Source organism: Physeter macrocephalus, chromosome 8 (genome assembly GCF_002837175.3).
Source record: "Physeter macrocephalus isolate SW-GA chromosome 8, ASM283717v5, whole genome shotgun sequence".
In the NCBI taxonomy this organism is placed as follows: Eukaryota; Metazoa; Chordata; class Mammalia; order Artiodactyla; family Physeteridae; genus Physeter; species Physeter macrocephalus.
In genome coordinates, this window is record NC_041221.1 from 145220066 (window position 1) to 145236592 (window position 16527).

Below are 16527 nucleotides of genomic sequence, written 5' to 3' on the forward strand. Positions count from 1 at the left end.
ATTATACCATAACAATAAACACATTGTGAAATTGCTAATATTAGCTTGCCATTATTTTGGCCATGTACAGTAATTCCCTATAAAGGACATGAAGAAAACTTGAGTTAAAAAAATCAATTCCTAGAAACTTTATTAATAAGGAGGGGCTTGGGAGTTCCCTGGTGGTAGGACTTGGCGCTTTCACTGCTGTGGCCCAGGTTCAATCCCTGGTCGGGGAACTAAGATCCTGCAAGCTGTGCAGAGCAGCCAAAAAAAGAAAAAGGGGGGGGGGGCTCAACATGATCCCTAAATATACATGTAAAATTCTTATACAAAGATGGAAAGATAGGTTGATCAGATTCAGTAAAGGTGATAATTATACATTTTCGCATCTCAAGCATATAAGTTGATCTGTATCTCTGGAAGGACCCTGGACCTTGAAATTGATGCTTCTTGACCAAGTCTCCTCTTTACTGTCCCTTACTGGGAATTTGGTATAGTGGAAAGACTTTGGTACTGAACCAGATGGTTTGGGTTTTAATCCTGGCTCAACTACTCAAAAGATTGTGTGACTTTAGGCAAGCCTACTTTACCCATCTGAATATTTTTTCTTATTGGTAAATAAATGTACAGTGTAGAGCACATTTTCAGTTAATATTAGTTCTTTTCATCTTTCTATTGTCCTATAACAGGATGCTAAGACTAATATGACACATCTGAACTTGCTTTGCAGTCCGGATACTCTGCTTTTGTACCCCATTTCTATGACTGATTGATTTAACTGTCTTTGACCATGGTAGTCTTGATTCTTGGCATGTTAAAGTGAGATTTTATTATTTTTTACATACATTTATATAAGCCATTGTGTTTGCACATAAAGACCCTGTCTAATGTCACTTTAGTTCCTTTATGACCCCTGTCCTGCCGCTGCAACTGTTCTCCCTGGAACTGAGGACACTTACAAAGGAAAACTCTTGGGGTAAGAATTCATGTCTGCCATAGATTTGAGAACTTAATACCTCTAAAATATCTCCTGCCCTCCTCCTGTGGTCCCACATATTCCTGCGTGAGCAACTTAAAATGAGGACTCCTGCTGGAGCTGCTCTGCAGGAGAGCATACCTGGCAAGGATGAGGGTGTCTATATGGTCAAACATGGTTTACCCATGTTCACATTGTTCTTCCCTTAGTTCCTACTTGATTCCTTCACATTTCATGCCCACCTTATCCCCTTCCTTCATGGCTGAACTATCTATTATGAAACTGGGTGAGAATCTCTGCAGGGGAGAGGGCATACCTGATGGAGAGGGATGTGGGAACCTGTGTGGGCAAATTTCTGGTCTCATTATTAACACTGAGTTGAGAGCACTGTCATCAGATATAACTGGCCATTCAGATCTGGGATAGAAGGCTTAAGAGTACACCTCATGGGTTGAGCTACTCTGAGGGTTCCTCATGGAAGATGTCCTAACTGGCTCTTATGGAGACATGAGAAGGACAAGGGATCATATTGGGAATATAGAAAAATTTAGTGAAGAGGGGGTTTTATATAGTGACAGGTATGGACCTTATATAGGTTTCACAAAGATTTACAGTTCCCACCTCATAGACTTCCCATTTGATCCTTCCACTGTTACAGCTCCTGCGCAGCCTCATTGATCTGATAATGAGTTTCTATTAAAATCTCATTTCAGATTTAGCACCTCCTGGTTTAACATTTCACCAGCTTTTTTTTTCCAGCTTTTTACTAGAGGAGCTAGCCAGTGCAATGAGGCAAGAAAAAGAAGCAATAGGCATATTCAGATTCTAAAGATACTTAAAAGTTATTGAAAAGATTTGAATACAACTAAGTTAAAAAGGAAAAAGCCAATTCTGCAATATCTATTCCAGAAAAGAGAAGAGGAAGGATCCCTGACATATTTTATGAGGCTACCATTATTCCTGATGCTAAAGCCAGACAGACATTACAAGAAAAATAAAATTAGTGCCCAGTATTTCTCCTGAACATAGCCACAACCATCCTTAACAGACTATTTGCAAATCAAGTCTAGAAATATTTTGAAAAAAAAAGTACATCATGGCTAAATAGAGTTTAATTCAAGAATGCAAGTTTGGTCCAATGTACAAAAAAAAAATTGGTATAATTCAACATGCCAATAGCCTAAAAAGAATAACTATATGGTCATTTCTATAGATGGGGGAAAATTATTTGACAAAAATTCCACATCGATTTACAATAAAAACTCAACAACTAGGAAGAAAGCGCAGCTTTCTCAAATTGTTGAAGGACATCTATAGAACATCTAAAGTTAGCATATTTAATGGTGAAAGACTGAATGTGTGCCCCAAGATTGGGAAATGTTAAAGATGTCTGTTCTGCTCTTCCTAGTGAATATTGTACTGGTGATCTTAGCCAGTGCAGTAGGGAAAACAAAATAAGGTGGAGGGTGGGGTGGAGTGGGGGTGGGGTTGGAGCATACAGTCAGGAAAGGAAAATAAAATTGTCTTTATTTGCAGATAACATGGTCTTCTACACAGAAGATTTCAAAGACTACAAAAAAATCTGCTAGACCTGATAAATGGGTTTCACAAAATATCTAAAAAAGTGAGGAGGTATACTGTATTTACAGATGGAAAGATTCAATATTGACTGTTAAGATATCAGTTTTCCTCAAATTGATCTATATATTTATTTCAATCACCCACAAAAAAATCTCAGCAGACATTTGTGTAGAATTCGACAATTTGATTCAAAAATGTACGTGGAAATGCAAAAGACCTAGAATAAACAAGACATCTTTGGAAAGAAAGAAGAAGACTCATATTACCTGATTTCAAGGCTTATTATAAAGCTAGAGTAATCGAGTATATAGTATTGGCATAAGAATAGACAGGTCAATGGAACAGTATAGTCTAGAAGTCAAACCACACATGAATGACAGACTTTTAACAGTTGTCAAGGTAACTCAATGGACAGAAGGTAGTCTTCAACAGACAATGCTGGAACATTTGGAAATCCATATGCAAAAACAAAACAATACAAAAAACTCTTGATTCCTAGCTCATACTCATACTATATATAAAAATCAACGTGAAAAAGGTCATGAGCATAAATGTAAACGTGGAAACTATAAAGTTCTAGAAGAAAACAGTAATTGTGACTTTCATTATGCAAAGATTTTTCAAAGACAAAACCCCCACAAAACATGACATTAAAAGCTGATAGAGTTCATTATAATAACATCTATTCTTCTAAATACAGTGTTAAGAAAATGCCGAGTTATAATACCCCAGTCATTAAGTTTAGACCACCTTCAGTGGACTTGGAAAGGGATCAGAACATACTGTTTTAAATTGCGAGTCTGTACTGTTCCATTCATACTTTTCATAAAATCCTTAATATTTTACTAGTATTTCATCTTACACTGAAAATAATGTTTCCCAACCACATTAGCAGAATTACTAAATTATTTTGCTTATAGTATGCTTAAACAAACTTCAAATTTTCAACACCAATATTACTAAAACAGTAAAAACAACAGATGAACAAAGTCTATTCTTATGTTGATTACTCAGCTTTAATATTTTTGCATTTCAATGGCTATAAAAATTCAACCAAGTTAAAAATAGTTACATTAATAAGCTAAAAATGCCAACAGGATAAGTATTCAAGGAGATACAGTCAGAAGATCTGTGAAAGCTCAACTTCCCCTTCTTTTATATATATATCTTTATTGGAGTATAATTGTTTTACAGTGTTGTGTTAGTTTCTGCTGTACAACAAAGTGAATCAGCTGTATGTATACATGTATCCCCATATCCCCTCCCTCTTGAGCTTCCCTCCCACCCTCCCTATCCCACCCCTCTAGGTTGTCACAAAGCATCAAGCTGATCTCCCTGTGCTATGCAGCAGCTTCCCACTAGTCATCCATTTTACATTTGGTAGTGTATATATGTCAGTGCTACTCTCTCACTTCGTCCCAGCTTCCCCTTCCTCCCCTGTGTCCTCAAGTCCATTCTCTACATCTGCGTTTTTTTTCCTGCCCTGCCACTAGGTTAATCGGTACCGGTTTTTTGGTTTTTTTTAGATTCCATATATGTGTGTTAGCATACGGTATTTGTTTTTCTCTTTCTGACTTACTTCACTCAGTATGACAGACTGTAAGTCCATCCACCTCATTACAAATAACTCAGTTTCGTTCTGTTTTATGGCTGAGTAATATTCCATTGTATATATGTACCACATCTTCTTCATCCATTCATTTTTTGATGTACATTTAAGTTGCTTCCATGTCCTGGCTATTGTAAATAGTGCTGCAATGAACATTGTGGTACATGTCTCTTTTTGAATTATGGTTTTCTCTGGGTATGTGCCCAGTAGTGGGATCATATGGTAGTTCTATTTTTAGTTTTTTAAGGAACCTCCATACTGTTCTCCATAGTGGCTGTATCAATTTACATTCCCACCAACAGTGCAGGAGGGTTCCCTTTTCTCCACATCCTCTCCAACATTTATTGTTTCTAGATTTCTTGATGTTGGCCATTCTGACCGGTGTGAGCTGATACCTCATTGTGGTTTTGATTTTCATTTCTCTAATGATTAGTGATGTTGAGCATCTTTTCATGTGTTTGTTGGCAATCTGTATGTCTACTTTGGAGAAGTGTCTGTTTAGGTCTTCCACCCATTTTTGGATTGGGTTGTTTGTTTTTTTGATATTGAGCTGCATGAGCTATTTGTATATTTTGGAGATTAATCCCTTGTCAGTTGCTTCATTTGCAAATATTTTCTCCCATTCTGAGGGTTGTCTTTTTGTCTTGTTTATGGTTTCCTTTGCTGTGCAAAAGCTTAAGATCCCACATGCCTCAAGGCCAAAAAACCAAAAAACAAAACAGAAGCAATATTGTAACAAATTCAATAAAAGACTTTAAAATTGGCCCACATCAAAAAAAAAATCTTAAAAAAAATGATCAACCTGAGGAAGTATGTCAAGGATTCATCTGCAAAGGTGACTTAGAAAGAGAATTTTATGGGTAGAAAGAAGGGGAAGTTAAGGAGTCTACATTTTAATGGCTTGTGGTCTAACTGGACTACAGAGGTTTTGATACATTTCTGCAATAGGGAAATACTGTATTTCTGACTTGGTGAGGAGACTGAAAATTTACAAAATTCTCTAGGAAATCATTGTTACTGTCCACGAGCTAGTTTTGCAAATCTGGAGCTGTGGGGGATCTCAGGTAATCCTTGAGATGGTTATCTGGGGTCATCTCCAGCCTCCTAATGGACTGAACTTCTTTCTCACCACCAGGAGCTTCATCATCTTGTTGGTAATAGGCAGCACACCCATCATGGCCTATCTCTTTACCAATGCATGCTATTGTCATCACACCCTCCTCTCAGAATCTTTTCACCAGACGGAATAAGAGAGCATCTTTATAGAAAGGCTGATATCAATATTTTAAAGCCAGAAAGCTGCTTTGAAAGTCAGCACACACTTTCCATCGTCAAAAGAAAACAAACAAAAAAAAGCTGTCTTTAATTCCTTTCCTTCATACCTAAAAGAAAATCAAGATACCAAAAATAAAGCAAAACAAAAACAAAGAGTAACTTAGTTTCCATTCATCAGAAATCATAATTCAAACCCAGATATTCTGATGCCAGAGTCTACACTCTTGACCACTGTGTTATGCTGCCCCTCTTGCCTCATTCTCCATTGTAGACTGTTTTTTGAACTAGTTCATGATTTGTGATGCCTGCGCAAAGGTGCTCCTTCTATTTATTTATTTATTTTTAAGTGGTTCTTGTTTACGTGTTTAATCTTTTTTTTTTTTTTGCAATAAACCATACTCATTTATTATTAAAATTCTTTAAAGGATTTAGAATCTCTGGTTTTGAAAACTTCTACAGCATTGCAAAGCAAATCTCCACAAACTTAGATACAGGAATTAAAGATTGTTACAGTCAACAAAAAAGAACATTATTCTCACATGAAGCTTTGATAACTAGCTACTAACAAGGCAGACAATTTTAAAATCATTTTTCCCTTGTAATTGAATATATTATATAAACAAGTGTTCTGAATTGTATATAAATCTTGAAGCCATTTTTGGTTTTTTAATATGACCTCTGCAAGTTACAGGAAATGTTTGAGAAAACAATAAAATGCCATTGTGTATATTTACATTGAAAATTAAATTCAAACTTACATGATGTGTACAAAAAGTTAAATCTTTTCTAAAAAATTGTTCTATTAAGAATCATCAGCTCTAGATGATTTATTCCAATGTTGTCAGTCCATAAAATACTATTAATAGCTCCAGTAACAGTTGCATCAACAGAAAAATTCTTCTTAAAATGCTCCTTCTATTTAGCCAAGATTTATTATTGAAAAAAAAAACTCCTTTCAAAATCACTATTTTAATTAATTTAAAGATTTAATCTTAATTCTTAAGTTTTGGTGTTCAGAGAGGACCTCTCCTAGGTCCTGGAAATGAGATAGCTTATTGATAAACATAGAAATCAAGTTGGATTTTTAAAAGAGCTCAGAGAATCAGTAGCTGAAGAACATTGGGGAAGCCATTGATACTACACATTTAGTGAACTCCCTAAGCTCTGGCCCTCTAAGATTGAAGCATCTAGAAATATAGTCCCTTAGGAGGTGTGTCCTGATTGATGATACTCTCTATTTGTTGCAGGTGGTACCACAGACACTGGCTCCAGATTTTGTTGAGATGATCAAGAGGAAATCTAATCTAATGCCTCATATTGCTTTGGGATTCCTTATCTAAGGAGATCCTTGGAGAGCTCCCAGGTATAGCTGTCTGAAGAGTGTCACATCATCCACAATTATACCTGCCAGAGGTAGGTCAAGCCAATCTTTGGAGGAGCCACGTGGTCATATAATGGCAAAACATGACCATGAACATATTGTAAGGCTCTTATACTATATATGAAGTTATATATTACTTGCAGGTAGATTGGGATAAGCTAAAGGTATATAGTACAAGTGCTAAATAAACCACTAAAACAACAACACAGTTATAGCTAATAATCCAAAACAGGTTTAAAAGGAATCAAAACAAACATTCAGTTGATCCAACAGAAGGCAGAAAAAAGAAAAAGAAAAGAACAGATAGGACAAATAGAAAATAAAATGGAGATGATAGACTTAATCTAACAATGTAAATTATCACATTACATATAAGTCCAAACACACCAATTAAAGGAAGAGGTTGTCGTATTGGCTAAAACAGCACAGCCCAACTATATACTGCCTACAAAAAGCACGCTTTAAATATAAAGACACAAATAGGCTATTTTTTTTCCTGTACAAATGTTTGTTTTAAAATTTTTATTTTATATTGGACTATAGTTGATTTACAATGTTGTGTTAGTTTCAGGTGTACAGCAAAGTGATTCTTTTATACATATACATATATCTATCCTTTTTCAAATTCTTTTCCCCTTTAGGTTATTACAGAATATTGAGCAGAGTTCCCTGTGCTATACAGTAGGTTCTTGTTGGTTATCTATTTTAAATATAGTAGTGTATATATGTTAATCCCAAACTCCCAATTTATTCCTCCCCCCCATCTTTCCCCTTTGGTAACCATAGGTTTCTTTTCTAAGCCTGTGAGTCTCTTTTTGTTTTGTAAATAAGTTCATTTGTATCTTTTTTTAGATTCCACATATAAGTGATGTCTTATGTTATTTGCCTTTCTCTGTCTGACATACTTCACCTAGTGTGATAATCTCCAGGTGCATCCATCCATAGATAATCTCCATGTTGCTGCAAATGGCATTATTTCATTCTTTTTAATGACTGAGTAATATTCCATTGTATATATGTACCAAATCTTCTTTATCCGTTCGTCTGTCGATGGACATTAGGTTACTTCCATGTCTTGGCTATTGTAAACAGTGCTGCAATGAACATTGGGGTGCATGTATCCTTTCGAACCATGGTTTTCTCTGGATATATGCCCAGGAGTGGGATTGCTGGATCATATGGTAGCTCTATTTTTCGTTTTTTAAGGAAGCTCCATACTGTTCTCCATAGTGGTTGTATCAATTTACATTCCCACCAACAGTGCAAGAGGGTTCCCTTTTCTCCACACCTTCTCCAGCATTTATTATTTGTAGACTTTTTGTTGATGGCCATTCTGAACAGTGTGAGGTGGTATCTCATCGTAGTTTTGATTTGCATTTCTCTAAAATTAGCAACGTTGAGCATTGTTTCATGTGCTTCTTGACCATCTGTATTTCTTCTTTGGAGAAATGTCTATTTAGGTCTTCTGCCCATTTTTTGATTGGGTTGTTTGGTTTTTTTTGATATTGAGCTGAATGAGCACTTTGTAAATTTTGGAGATTAATCCCTTGTTGGTCCCATCATTTGCAAGTATTTTCTCCCATTATGTGGGTTGTCTCTTTGTTTTGTTTATGGTTTCCTTTGCTGTGCAAAAGCTTTTGAGTTTAATTAGGTCCCATTTGTTTATTTTTGTTTTTATTTCAATTACTCTAGGAGATGGATTGAAAAAGATATTCCTCTGATTTATGTCAGAGAGTGTTCTGCCTATGTTTTCCTCTAAGAGTTTTATAGTATCCCATCTTAAATTTAGGTCTGTAATCCATTTTGAGTTCATTTCTGTGTACAGTATTAGAGAATGTTCTAATTTCATTCTTTTACAAGTAGCTGTCCAGTTTTCCCAGCACCATTTATTGAAGAGACTGTCATTTCTCCATTGTCTATTCTGCCTCCTTTGTCATAGATTAATTGGCAGTAGGTGTGTGGGTTTATTTCTGGGGTTTCTATCCTGTTCCATTGGTCTATATTTCTATTTTTGTGCCAGTACCATACTTTTTTATTAACTATGGCTTTGTAGTAGAGTCTGAAGTCAGGGAGCCTGATTCTTCCAGCTCCATTTTTCTTTCTCAAGATTGCTTTGGCTATTTGGGGTCTTTTGTGTCTTCATACAAATTAAAAATTTTTTTGTTCTACAGTGAAAAATGCCATTGGTAGTTTGATAGGGATTGCATTGAATCTGTAGATTGCCTTGGGTAGTATAGTCATTTTAACAATATTGATTCTTCCAGTTCAAGAACATGGTATATCTTTCCATCTGTTTGTGTCATCTTCAATTTATTTCATCAGTGTCTTATAGTTTTTGGAGTACAGGTCTTCTGCCTCCTTCGGTATGTCTTTTATCCCTAGGTATTTTCTGCGCTGGGTCTGCATTGCTGCCCTTGGGCTTTCTCTAGTTGCAGGGAGCGGGGACTACTCTTCATTGCGGTGTGGGGGGCTTCTCATTGTGGTGGCTTCTTTTGTTGTGGAGTGCGGGCTTCAGTAGTTGTGGCACGCGGGCTCAGTAGTTGTGGCTTGTGGACTCTAGAGCGCAGGCTCAGTAGTTGTGGCGCATGGGCTTAGTTGCTCCGCAGCGTGTGGGATCTTCCCGGACCAGGGCTCAAACCCATGTCCCCTGCATTGGCAGGAGGATTCTTAACCACTGCGCCACCACGGAAGCCACTGTCACCTTTTTGTTTCACTATTTTGAAGTGGGCATTATGCACAACTATTACCAGTCTTATTTGTGTGCCTGTTGATGTGGCAATACGTAGTATTTGTGCATGCTGCTAGACACTACTTTTCCAAGTGAAACTCTGTTGTGTAATTTTTACATTTATAATTTTAATGTGATGATCACATTAAGGATTATATTAAAATGTAAATTTAGAACCTAATAAAATGAAGCATTTCGAAATTTGATGTTCTACACTTAACCTAGAGAGAGAAAAATGCTTATTTCCTTGTGAAAAATCTAAATTCCATCCTAACCTTCTGTGGTACATTAACTCCATGCTCTGAGACACACTCTGTGGTGTCTGAGACACTCATAAACAGGTCAGGGTGTGTGTGTGTGTCTGTGTGTGTGTGTCTGTGTGCACACGCATGTGTTGTTTGGTGGGGTAGGGTGTGTCATGATTAGTGATGATGAAAATGTTCCCATTCTTTCCCACTAGCTGGGTTATTTTTCCTCCCTTCCCACTCATTCCCCAACCTTTCCCCACTCTTGTCCTTATTTTTCTGTAGATGCTGTATGACTGCCCCATGAATCTTCCATTCACTGAAGGCTGTATGATCCCTTTGCCCTGCAATGACGTCATCAAGCCAAGCATTGTAGAATGGGGCTTCCTTCCATAAGATATCCACTCAGCAGGGAGAATTATTGAGTTCAAAGGTTTTTTTGAGACCAGTGAATCCCATAGACTCAGGCAATCCTTAATTTGTTCCTTTGGTCTTGCCATATCCGTCTGATGATCCATCTCAGCATAATTCTCAAACAGCTGACACCTTCAGGCTCATCCAGTTCTGTGTACACTAGATGGGCCTAGTTTCTCTAGCATTCAAAAAACACTGTTTTCTGGAAAACAATCTCATTTCCAAACACTTTCAGAGTGGGGCTATCTCTGCGGGATGGGTGATCGTGATTCAGGACATGCATCAATTTTTATGTCTCTCAGTTTGAATTCAACTCACTTCTGCCAGCTGGAGAGTGAACTGAGTGCTACCTGGAGATGTGAGGAGATTTCTTTCCCAAGCCTGATAAAACTATGTTCTCCTTCAATCCTCAGGTTTGCTAAGACCTTAACCCTCCTCTACTTTCCTCCTGTCTCCCACTTACTATAAAACAGCCAGGCATTCTGTGTTTCCTGCTGCTCCAGAGCCTTTTGCATGGAGAGAGGAAAGGAGAGTTAGTGGTCCACTGTACATTTTAAGGACTATATAAGAAGTGGAGAGCAATTCTTATTCTCCCAGCCTACATCAGGAATGTAAGGGGGTCTGGAGGGCAGGTGGAAGCTATTCTCCACCAAAATATTCAGGGTCACGGAGAATTCTTCCTTACCGTTCTAAACTTAGGACTCTCAAACTCCATTTCCATCTGCGGGGCATGAGAAGTTTGTTGCTTACTATTCCTGGAGGTTCAGTGGGAAATTCTGGCCCTTTGATGCCTGTGTAACCCCAACCATTCCAACCATGGCAGGTTCAAAATAATGATGGAACAGGGGGAGGGCTAAGTCCAGCTCCTGGGCATGGTATTTATGGGTTTTCTCATTTTTCAAAGCTTCTGAATATATTTTTTTGATTTTATAAGGGCGTATTATAATAAGTATTAAGCAGGGTATCTTCAGAGAGATAAATGGAGCAACTTGAGATGGCAGTAGGTGCCATGCCACCATGACTGGCCCTTCCTAACCCTCATCAGCTTCAAGAAGTCAAAGCCAGCTCTCAATAAGAGATAAAACTGGCCTCTTTTTTTCTCCAAGCTCTAGTTCTTCAGATACTCTAAACTTCTCACAAGTGCAGCAGAGACAAAGGACATTATTCTCCTTTTAGAAGAAACAAATATATTTGAGATCATGAGAAACTGAGCACATCCTCTTCAGTAATGAGAAAACCAGTTAACTTTCTCTAATTGTATGGAAACATTTGAGAGAAGTTTTGCTGGCAACAGGGAGGGAATAGAGGAGGAGTTTATGATTGACCGGAAGAAACACCCACCCCCAGAGACAGATCCTGGGGCAGGTATGAGGATGGTCTGTTGGACCTGTCATCCTTGGTCCAGGCTCCCTGATTAGCTTCAAACACAGTAGCTCATTCTGGAAGCTCACAATTTTCATGAGTTTTATGATTCGGACTGTGACCTGCCTATTGTTTAGAGCATTTAGCAACTTAAGAGTCTACTTGTAGGTATCAAGATGTGTTCCTCAGCCCTTTCATTTCCACAGGGATGTAGGGATCTTTGTAATCACAGGAAAATATATCTTTTAACTCAGCCTGGGCCTTGAGTTCCTCAGGCAGACTTCCTTTCCTTGATTAATTCTGTACATAATCCCATTTTTTCTTTAGGATCTAGCCAGTGACTGACTTGTTCTTCTGAGTTTCAATATCCCCTTTGCCCATAGAGGCAGTTCTGACTTCTAGTGGATCTGAGCTCTACACAGAAGTTGACAGTGTCTTGGTTTTGTGCCATGAATCTATGTCTGTTTTATCCAATGGATGAAACCACTGGAGCACATACTTATTCCTGTTTTCCAAGTACTGTTTGGTGGACCCTATGATAGGTAGTAGGATGACTTGTTCCCAGGAGTCTCTGAAATAGGCTGTCCTGAGCAGAGACTCTCCTCCTTGGGGTCTCCAGTCTGCATTCCCTTTTTGCTCTTCTCCAGCTAAGGGTTTCCTAGGATACTTAGGATCTTTTCTCTATTAAGTTGGCAATAGATTCTTGTCCTGTTTGCTCCCCTCCCCAGCCTGAGCCTATGAGCAAAATTTTAGGGGGATGACCTCATGGCCATCTGGCCCTCTTCACCCACAGGTAAGCATGCAGAAAACTGATTTTTTCTTCTCCTTGATCTGCTTGAATGTTTCCTCCAAGGGGCTTTGCAGCTTCAGCTATAGTCAGCCTTTTAAATATAGATGACTGAAGAGGGAAGGTATCTTCAGAAGTGTGGGGTCAGGTAAGGAGATATGGTATAGAGGCAAAGGGGGCCTAGTTGTGAAATAGGGTCCAGGATCTGAGTGTTCTCTAGGGGTAGAAAGGAAAAGGGAAGAGGTGGTGTGAAAGAAGGTCCATGGATATTGTTGGATTCGGCGTTAAATGGAGCTCTGATGGAAGTAGGCCACCCAGTGTTGATGGTGAAAACAAGGAAACTGAGAAGGTGGTTCAGTCCAGTGGGAAGTTGGAGGCCAGAGTGTGTGACGACTCAGTGAATCCCAAAGGTGATAGAGTCAAAACAACATTTCCCCCAGCTTCTCCCATAACAGAATATTTGCTTCTGTGGTTGCTCTGTTACACTCCTCAGAGCAGGATCTTGCTCTGACTGCTCTAGAAAGCCACATCAAAAGAGAGCTTGTGCAGGTGCCTGTAAGAGACCAGAGGTAAAAATAGCATCCACGAGCAGAATGGGGACAAGCTGGCCTAGCAGGCTGGCAAAGGTCACGTTTCTCCACATTCCTATTCTCTCATTTCTATATCTCTTAACCCAAGGCTTCCTTTCACTTTCCATTCTCTATATGTCCCCTTTTTGTGCCATCCCCAGACTGCTATGGGGTCCTGGAATTCCAAGAAGCAAGCCAGGAAGAGGGATATGTGGAAAAATAAGAGATTAATCATTTCCAAAGAGAAAACTGGTGCCTTTAAGGGAAGCTCTCAAGTTAGGAAAATAGCCTATTGGTTGAAAGAAGGAGCAAAGGATCTTACAGGAGGCTTTGTAGAATGTTCAATTGAGAAAAGACTATTTCAAAATTTACCCTAAGAGCCCCAGGAATTAAGACTTAAGGTCAAAAGGTCAATGTGAAAATCATAAGGATGATATAGGTCTGATGCTGTCATTTACAAAGTGCTTCCATGCACATTGTTCCCAACTGATTATCACAACATTGCTGTGCTCTTGGCAAGCCAGATGCTCTCTCAAAGGATGAGTCTGAATATTAGGGAAGATAACAACTTGTACAAGGTCAGGCCCCAAAATGTTGCCTCCAAAACAACCTATATTGCTTCTACTATCTCACATCACCACCCCACCCCATGGACACGACCCACTACCCAGCTCCACCAGTTTAAATTCTTGTGGAGGAGAGAGAAGGGATTAGAAGTGTCCCCAATTCTGATTTACTTCCAGTGAGCTCTCCTCAGAGGGCTATGTTTTTTGAGGATTGGCTTTAGGAAGTGACATCCCAACAATTGTGGACCTGAGACCATTTGTTCCACAATGAAAGGAGCAAAAAGGGTATCAATGGGAGAGGCCTGGGTTGAACAGCAAAACCTTAGATCTTAAAGTTCCCACTTTCTCTTCCTGCCACTGAGTTGATGCTGAAACACAAGACAAGAAAAAAAAATGAGAAATGGGACCCATTTCTTATACTCCTTATTCTAAGCAAGCAGCAGACATTCATCAACTAGTAAAGTGACATTCTATATTGATAAAGTTGAGTCCTGTATTGTTTCCATGTTATTTATTTATAAAGTAGATATGTTTTCTACTGATTTTCCTTTGTCAAAGAATGACAAAGCATTGTTTGAGAAGAATCTTTCTCAAAGAATGGCTTACTGCCTTTGGTCCTCAATTGGTATTTCAGATAGTAGTCCTCTACTGTAGAGGGGCACAGAAACTCACATTTCTGGAACATGTTTGCTCCATTCTATAGGATTCTGCTCCATGAGTAGAATCTGTATCAGAGGCTTTCAGAGGCTCAACATTGCTCTCTGGGTCAGCCCAAACACAAGAGAGAGGCTTGGCCAGGTAACACTATAATGGGAAAGCAGCTGCTGAACAAAAGCATTGAAGGCCTCTTCTCTTCAGGTGCCCTGAACTCTCTTTAGGAACCAATCCATGACCTGTGAATCACAGTGTTTGGATTTTAACCTGGAACTCTTTACCACATCTAGGAGATGGTCTGTGAACTTTGGATAGAAACCCTAGTCTCCACTATACCCCTTGTCCACCCAACCAGTTTTCCTAGTCAAATGATGTGCTAATCTCTCTTGAGAATTCCCATTCCTGTTATCTCTCCATTCCAATAATTGATTTAGAATAGTGGGAGTAGGAAAAGGAAAAATAAGAGTCAAGTCAGTCTCTTTTGTGGGCTGAGCCTAGAGTTCCCTTACCTGACTAATGTCTCTGGTTTTTTTTCAAACATTGGTAATTATGCACACCACTGGGTGCAGTAACAAGACAAAAAGGTGACCCCAACTTTGTACAAACGTAAAAGATGTAACCAAGGTCCCAGGACTCACTAAAATGCAGAAACAACCAGCCAAAGTTCTCCATCATCTAAAATGCACTACTACCTCAGGAAGCTGAGCACAGAGACTACCCACTCCAGTCTGGAGTTCCAGACCTGCATCACAGAGCTATGGAACAGTCACAAAGGGTTCTAGAATGTGGGGGAGGGGAAAATGAGGAAGGTGAACCCAATCCCCATCCCGTACTATCTAACCTAGCAGATCCCATCATGGCCTCTATATCTCTCCTGGTTTTTCTATTTTCTACCAACAACTTTTCAGCATATTATATATATATATATATGAACTGATTACTTTTGCCAGGCAAACTTTTATGCCTTTCATGTGTATTTACTCATTTAATCCTCATTATATTCCTATTGTTTAAATACTATTACTGTCCCCATGTTAACTATAAGGAAACTAGGGAACATAGAATTTATGTTATTTGCTAAGGTTACACTGATAGCAAATAGCAGAGCCAGCATCCAAGCTGGGAACTCCAGCTCCAGTCACATTCTTTACCACCAAACTGTGTTGTGTAAAATATCATGGCAGTCTGGATCAACAGTCCAAATCAATGCAGTCAGACTTAACCTCCATTTAGCACTTTGCACAGGATTTCAAACATACTCTTAATTGATATCCTTTCACCTGTGACTCAGAACACTGTTCGAAGGCGTGAGACTCTGAGAGGAGGGAATTGCCTAGGGTCACAAATGTTAAAGAGCAGAGACAGATTTGAGCCCATGACAGATTAGGGTACATTATTTTCTTCTGCATTTCTCAGAAGACAGGAGGAAACTGAGGCCAGGAGAGGTTAAATGAGTAACACTGTCCTGTCTCCAGCTGGTCCAGCTTGGCACTCTACATGTGATTGTTGCTAAACTTGTATAAAGTCCTAGTTAGTCCTTGTCTCTGTATTGACTATTTAGGTGAAACTTGACTCTTCAGACTCCTTCGGGGAGTCTGGGTTCTTGACAGCACTCATGCAGGTGATAGGAGGTTTTCTTACAGTCCAGGCAGATGCTATAGGAAGATAAGAGAATTAGGGAGATGAATGAGGCAGAGGGTGAGCAGGACAGAGGCTCTCTGTGAATTAGGGGATCTGGTAGGAGTGACTAGTGGACACATTACCTGTCCTTACAGCTCACAGTAACTTTTGGGGAAGAGTGAACAGCATCCACTTAGTGCTATAGGCTTAAGGGTTTCCATCAGCACAACTGGGTTCAAATCCTAGCTCTGCAAGTCACTGAATGTGCACCCTGAATAGATCATTCCATCCCTCAGGGTCCTGCTTTTTTTGTGTGTAAAATAGTGTTGATAGTATGACGGCTCACCAAAATGACAGTTTCATTAAGTAAGGTCGTCTATTATTTACCTTATAAGTGGCATAAAAGTTGCTGTCAATACATTTTATTTCTCTTCCCTACATCCTGTCTTTGTTGAACTCTTCCCTTGATACTGATCTAGGGTATCAGTGAGATATTACTTCTTTGCAAAAGAGAAATGAAATGAAAAATGGTGGGTTTTTTCCTAAGACCACTTCATGACTGAAAAAAAGCTGTACATATGTAATATATACAACTGGATGAGTTTGGAGATAATAGTGATGCTTGGGGCTTCCCTGGTGGTGCAGTGGTTGAGAGTCCGCCTGCCGATGCAGGGGACGTGGGTTCGTGCCCCGGTCCGGGAAGATCCCACATGCCGCGGAGCGGCTGGGCCCGTGAGCCATGGCCGCTGAGCCTGCGCGTCCGGAGCCTGTGCTCCGC

At 39.2% G+C, this 16527-nt stretch overlaps 1 long non-coding RNA gene across 2 annotated transcripts in view; it reads left to right on the forward strand.

Annotated features, from left to right (window-relative positions):
* The first annotated feature begins 6673 nt into the window (after positions 1 to 6673).
* The window catches only part of LOC112066187 (uncharacterized), a 46263-nt gene continuing 36409 nt past the window's right edge, over positions 6674 to 16527 (forward strand). For both annotated transcript variants that reach the window (XR_002892472.3, XR_003681073.2), the window contains exon 1: positions 6674 to 6836. This is a non-coding gene — a long non-coding RNA (uncharacterized lncRNA). The remainder of the gene's footprint in view (positions 6837 to 16527) is intronic.